Raw genomic sequence first — 5,747 nt, 5'->3', positions numbered from 1 at the left:
GGTGGGAATGAGTGTGTTTGAGACGGCGAGGTTGGCACAGGATAGAATGACGTTTAGGGCTCTTGTACATAGGATCGCTATGAGTCGCAAGTGACTCGATGGCACATAACAACAACAACAACATGCAGAATTCTATCATTCTATCCATAGCCTCATTTCTGTCACCAAGTCCATGTTTTCTAACTACTGCTCCTTCTTCCTGGTTTCCAACTTTGCATTCCAGTCACCCATTATTATTAATGCATATTGGTTGCAATTTCAATTGCTTTCTGACTGCAAAAGTTGGTAGAAATAATTTCCTGTTCTTTGGCTCTGGTTGTTGGTGCATAAATTAGAATGATAATGGTATTAACAGGCCTTACTTGTATGTGTATTATCCTATCACTAACAAAATTGTAGTTCAAAATGGATCTAGATATGGCCTTTTTAAACTATGAAAGAGACCCCATTTTTTCTCACCTTTTCCTCTCCTGCATAGTAGATCATATGATCGTCTGATTAAAAATGTCCAATGCCGGAGCCCGCGCCCGGCGTCCCCGGCCCACTGCCATGGGCTGTCTCGGCAATAGCAAGACGGAGGACCAGCACAACGAGGAGAAGGCGCAGCGCGAGGCCAGCAAGAAGATCGAGAAGCAGCTGCAGAAGGACAAGCAGGTCTACTGGGCCACGCACCGCCTGCTGCTGCTGGGTGCTGAAGAATCTGGTAAAAGCACCATTGTGAAGCAGATGAGGATCCTGCATGTTAATGGGTTTAATGGAGAGGGCGGCGAAGAGAGGCTACCAGGAGCAACAGCGATGGTGAGAAGGCAACGAAAGTGCAGGACATCAAAAACAACCTGAAGGAGGCCATTGAAACCATTGTGGCTGCCATGAGCAACCTGGTTCCCCCTGTGGAGCTGGCCAACCCTGAGAACCAGTTCAGAGTGAACTACATCCTGAGCGTGATGAACATGCCTGACTTTGATTTCCCCCCTGAATTCTACGAGCATGCCAAGGCGCTCTGGGAAGATGAAGGGGTGCGTGCCTGCTACGAGCGTGCCAATGAGTACTAGCTCATCGACTGTGCCCAGTACTTCCTGGACAAAATCGATGTCATCAAGCAGGCCGACTATGTGCCCAGCGACCAGGACCTGCTGCGTTGCCGTGTCCTGACTTCTGGAATCTTTGAGACCAAGTTCCAGGTGGACAAGGTCAACTTCCACATGTTCGATGTGGGTGGCCAGCGCGATGAGCGCCGCAAGTGGATCCAGTGCTTCAATGATGTGACTGCCATCATCTTCGTGGTGGCCAGCAGCAGCTACAACATGGTGATTCGCGAGGACAACCAGACCAACCGTCTGCAGGAGGCTCTGAACCTCTTCAAGAGCATCTGGAACAACAGATGGCTGTGCACCATCTCTGTGATTCTGTTCCTCAACAAGCAAGATCTGCTGGCCGAGAAGGTCCTTGCTGGCAAGTCCAAGATCGAGGACTACTTCCCAGAGTTCGCTCGCTACACTACTCCTGAGGATGCTACTCCTGAGCCTGGCGAGGATCCCCGCGTGACCCGGGCCAAGTACTTCATCCGCGACGAATTTCTGAGAATCAGCACCGCCAGTGGAGATGGGCGCCACTACTGCTACCCCCACTTCACTTGCGCTGTGGACACCGAGAACATTCACCGCGTGTTCAACGACTGCCGTGACATCATTCAGCGCATGCACCTTCGTCAGTATGCGCTGCCGTAAAGAGGGAACACTGATATAATTAAAACCTTAAGCACAGTTAATTAAAAATGAAACTTAATTCTAGAAGCAGTTAATCACCCACTGTAGGGCATGATTAACCAAGCAACCTTTCCTTTCCCCGAGTGATTTTTTGCAAAAACCCCTTTTCCCTTTCAGCTTGCTTAAATATTATACAATTTAGAAAGCCTAAGGCGGCCTATAGTTAAAGAATTAAAAAAAAAAAAAGGCCACAAAAGTTCCCTCTCACTTTAAGTAAAAAAAAATAAATAAATACAAGCAGCAAACAAATAAATGAAATAAATATTGTTGTGTGCAGCATTAAAAAAAACATAATAAATAAAAATTAAATGTGAGAAAAAAAATGTCCAATGCCAATCCATCAAAAGAGAAATTACATTAGGTAAATTTGCTTTCAAAGACCTTTCCAGAGTACTGAGAAGCAACAATGTCAGTCTAGAGACAAAGGTGCACCTGATCCAGTCTGTGGTCTTCACAATTACTTGCTATGCATGGATGGTAGAAGAATTGATGCCTTTGAGTTATGGTGCTGAAGAAGAGTCTTAACATACCATGGATCACTAAGACACAACAAATCAGTCTGTCTTGGAGAGAGTGAAACCAAGTTTCTCCTGGAGGCTAGGATTTTGAAGCTCCATCTCACAAACTTTGGGCATGTGGCCAGGAGGGACCAATCCTTGGAGAAGGACATCATGCTTGGAAGGGTGGATGTACCGTACAGGAGAGAAAGAACCCAGATGAGATGGATTGATACAGTAATTAGGGCAATGGGGATAAGTGTGTTGGAGTCAGTGAGACAGGCTTAGGAAATGGCACGCTTCAGAGATATTGTATATAGGGTCGCTATGAGTTGCAGGTGACTCAATGGCACATAAAACCAAGATTATTTTATATTAGCTTTTTATTTCATAATTTTAAAATTAATTTTAAAAATTAAGCTAAGTGGCCTTCTCCTAGAACCAGTTCACTTTTATCCCCATTGGAGGTAATACCATCATGAAATTCATGAGCTTTTAACATCCATGAACAACATATTGCTGTGTGAGTTTATATCCATTTGCATTTCCTCAACCTACTTTACTTAGTAGGGCCCTCTGATGGTCATCAACATGAATCAGGATAGGAGCTCTGGTTTTTCGGCAGACCACCACATGTATGCACCAGAGACTTTGCACCATTTGACAGGCTTATATTATTTCCTTGTTTCCTTATTGACTGACAGCTTTGTGCTTTCTAAATAGTGTTTCTGTAAGCAATTTACATGTCTTCAATATGTACAGGGGCACAAGTTCCTCTGGAGAACTGGTGCTCTTTATCCTCATATGACTGTTAGGTAAAAAAAACCCAAAACCATTGAACATTATGGTAATAATGAGATAAACTTTATAAAATTAGAAATATTTATTAGTAAGAATCAGTGTGTATAAACCAAAAATAACAGATACAGTTGGGGCGTACTGAGGGAATGGCTCTACATTAGGACATGGGGAAATGTCTTCTCTGTAGAGATGTCTTCTCTGTCTACATGCATGAACTGGGTCCAGCCCAGATTGAGCCCTGTACAGCACACAAGGGGACATAACACTAACATTACATCATTAGGTTTGATTTAAATAAGGGTGCTTAACAAAGTAAACTATATAACCTCATGAGTCTGAAAATGAGACAGAGGCCTTTCATTTATAAGTTAGCTCATTATTCAACTCACCACAAGCCAGCAATTCACAGCCAAATAGAGCCTGCTAACAGGGGCTCAGTTAAGCCATCACATGCCACGGTCCTGGATCCTGAAGGAAAATCTCAATGATCCACATCTCTCTCAAAAAATACATTTATTTTAACTGGGGTTTAGCCCCTCATTGTTGACTGAATATCATTTTTGTCTTCAACTTTTTGTAGCAAAGTGACATCCATTCAACATCCATTCTAATGTACGATTTCTAACTATAAAATGACAAGTGAGCTATGGAGTTGCACGCTTACTGCCATTTTTGAGAGTTTCACTGGGAAACAATCCATATAAGAACCCATATAATAATACAATAATAGCAGATATATGCAACAGACCCAGGCAGGGAAATGCTAGCAGAGTGATTGTATTTGCACAGAAAAACACAACTTTCATGAAAGTAAAGAGGAAACAAACAAAAAACACAGAAACATGATGAGAACAATGCTACGCCACATGGGATCATCTCACATTTTGGAGCAAGTATATATTATGTGATTATATTTCAATGATTAGATCAGTTAGAAAGTAACCCTAAACTATGATAAAAGAATATGGAAAAGCCACAGTGATATACAAGGGCAGAGTGCCTGTCTTCAGAGGAAGATCCAGATGGGGGCTAAGATCTACTGACCAAGTGCTACTGGCCAGCCCTCTCTTTGCCAGCTGCCCTTGGACAAGATTGAATAGTGAAGGCAGTACAGAATGATACAAGAGTAGCTGTGCATCAACCTGGGAGGCTTCAAGCTAACATCTGGTTAGCACAAGGCGTATTCAGTAAATGCTGACCTCTGCAAACCCAGAGCAAAGTTGTGAAACTGCTGGGAGCACCCGCCCACTTTGCTAGGCAGCCTGAGGAATAAACCCAAGGTCTTAAAGAAGGCTGGATAATGAAAGGGTCAATATAGGGTCCTTATGTCTCCTGGAAAACAGTCACTTCAGTTTTCATTGCATTTTCCCTACCCCACAAACCTTTAGGAAGAGTCATAGTTATTTATATGCTTGGCCAGCAAGCAGAAATTCTCTTAGCTAGTCATGTTGACAATGGAGTGAAAAACTTACACAATAGTCCAATGGCTATGAATTTTATAAAATAAAATGGATGGGAATGACTGTATGAAACACAATGTGAATGAAGAATAGTGTGGAATACAATGTATACAAACTTGGTAAGCAAACCAATTTTTTTGTTTCTTAAAAAAAACTGCAATGGAGAATTCATACAACTTGAGTTTCACCAGTGTGTGCTTTCTTACATAGAAACACTGTAATGTAGCATAAAGATACAGTTTATAATTTGTGTAAAATGGGTTTCACAAAACAAAGTATTCTTAACTATTGAAAAAAAATGGAATGCAGGAAAAAGCTGTAGTTAAGAATTAGTGCAACATGGGTTTCACAAAACAATGTAAAATTTACTACTTGGAAATACTGGTATGGAAGACAAAACCACATTTGAGAATTTGTACAACACAGATTTTTGAAAACAACAAATTCTTACTTTCATGGGAACACTGCAAAATCAGGGGAAAGCTGCAGTTCAGAAGTCATGCAACACGGGTTTCACAAAACGATGTATGGCTTACTACTCGGAAATCCTGGCTTTCACAAAACAAAGTGTGCTTTCTTATGTGAAATAGGTTAATGTAGGATAAAGCTAAAAAGAAAAAAAGAAAGAAAGAAAAGAAAATCCCTGCAGAGGCTGTAAATGCCACTTGTTAACAGTTTTGTTTACCTACCTAAGAAAGCTAAGAGATGCTCTTGAACCAAAAGAAGTGTTTTCAGTCTTCATACTCTGAGAATGTCAATTAATTCTTGCAAGTTATAGAAATCATTCTCAACATCAAATTGACAGCACCTTTTGGAGTTAAAAAGCAAACATCTGCTCTTGGTTGTCCCTTTCCCCTTTCCTGCAGTCAACAGAAAGTTCTATTACTTGACACTGGTTTCTCCAGGGTCCTATCTTTTTGTAGTTGACCACTGAGATGGTAGACACAGCAATAATGGACTCAGAAGTACCAGCTCACAATTAATCTGTTCTTTACATTGTAGTTTTCAAAAAACATTGGGTGTCCCTTCAGTGGCCTTGACAAAGAAGGTATGAGCTGAAACTTGCTACCATGTCTCTGGTCTGACCATTTCTGAGGCTATTCTTCTACAGTTTTTCTACACCCTATAAAAGTCACTGCTTGGAAGAGCCTTTAAGAACCATCTCGCAGTTATAAAATCTAAATGAAAAGCAACTTCTTCCTCCTCCTCCTCCTCCCCCCCCC

At 41.6% G+C, this 5,747-nt stretch overlaps 1 pseudogene; it reads left to right on the top strand.

Moving 5' to 3' along the window:
* The first annotated feature begins 549 nt into the window (after positions 1-549).
* On the top strand, positions 550-1,727 carry LOC102868043 (annotated as a pseudogene).
* The last annotated feature ends 4,020 nt before the right edge of the window (positions 1,728-5,747 follow it).

The sequence above is a fragment of the Elephantulus edwardii genome, unplaced genomic scaffold (assembly GCF_000299155.1).
Source record: "Elephantulus edwardii isolate Elephantulus edwardi_28Jun2011 unplaced genomic scaffold, EleEdw1.0 scaffold00196, whole genome shotgun sequence".
In the NCBI taxonomy this organism is placed as follows: Eukaryota; Metazoa; Chordata; class Mammalia; order Macroscelidea; family Macroscelididae; genus Elephantulus; species Elephantulus edwardii.
The sequence above is the reverse complement of the archived record's forward strand: the minus strand, read 5'-3'. Positions and strand labels throughout refer to the sequence as shown.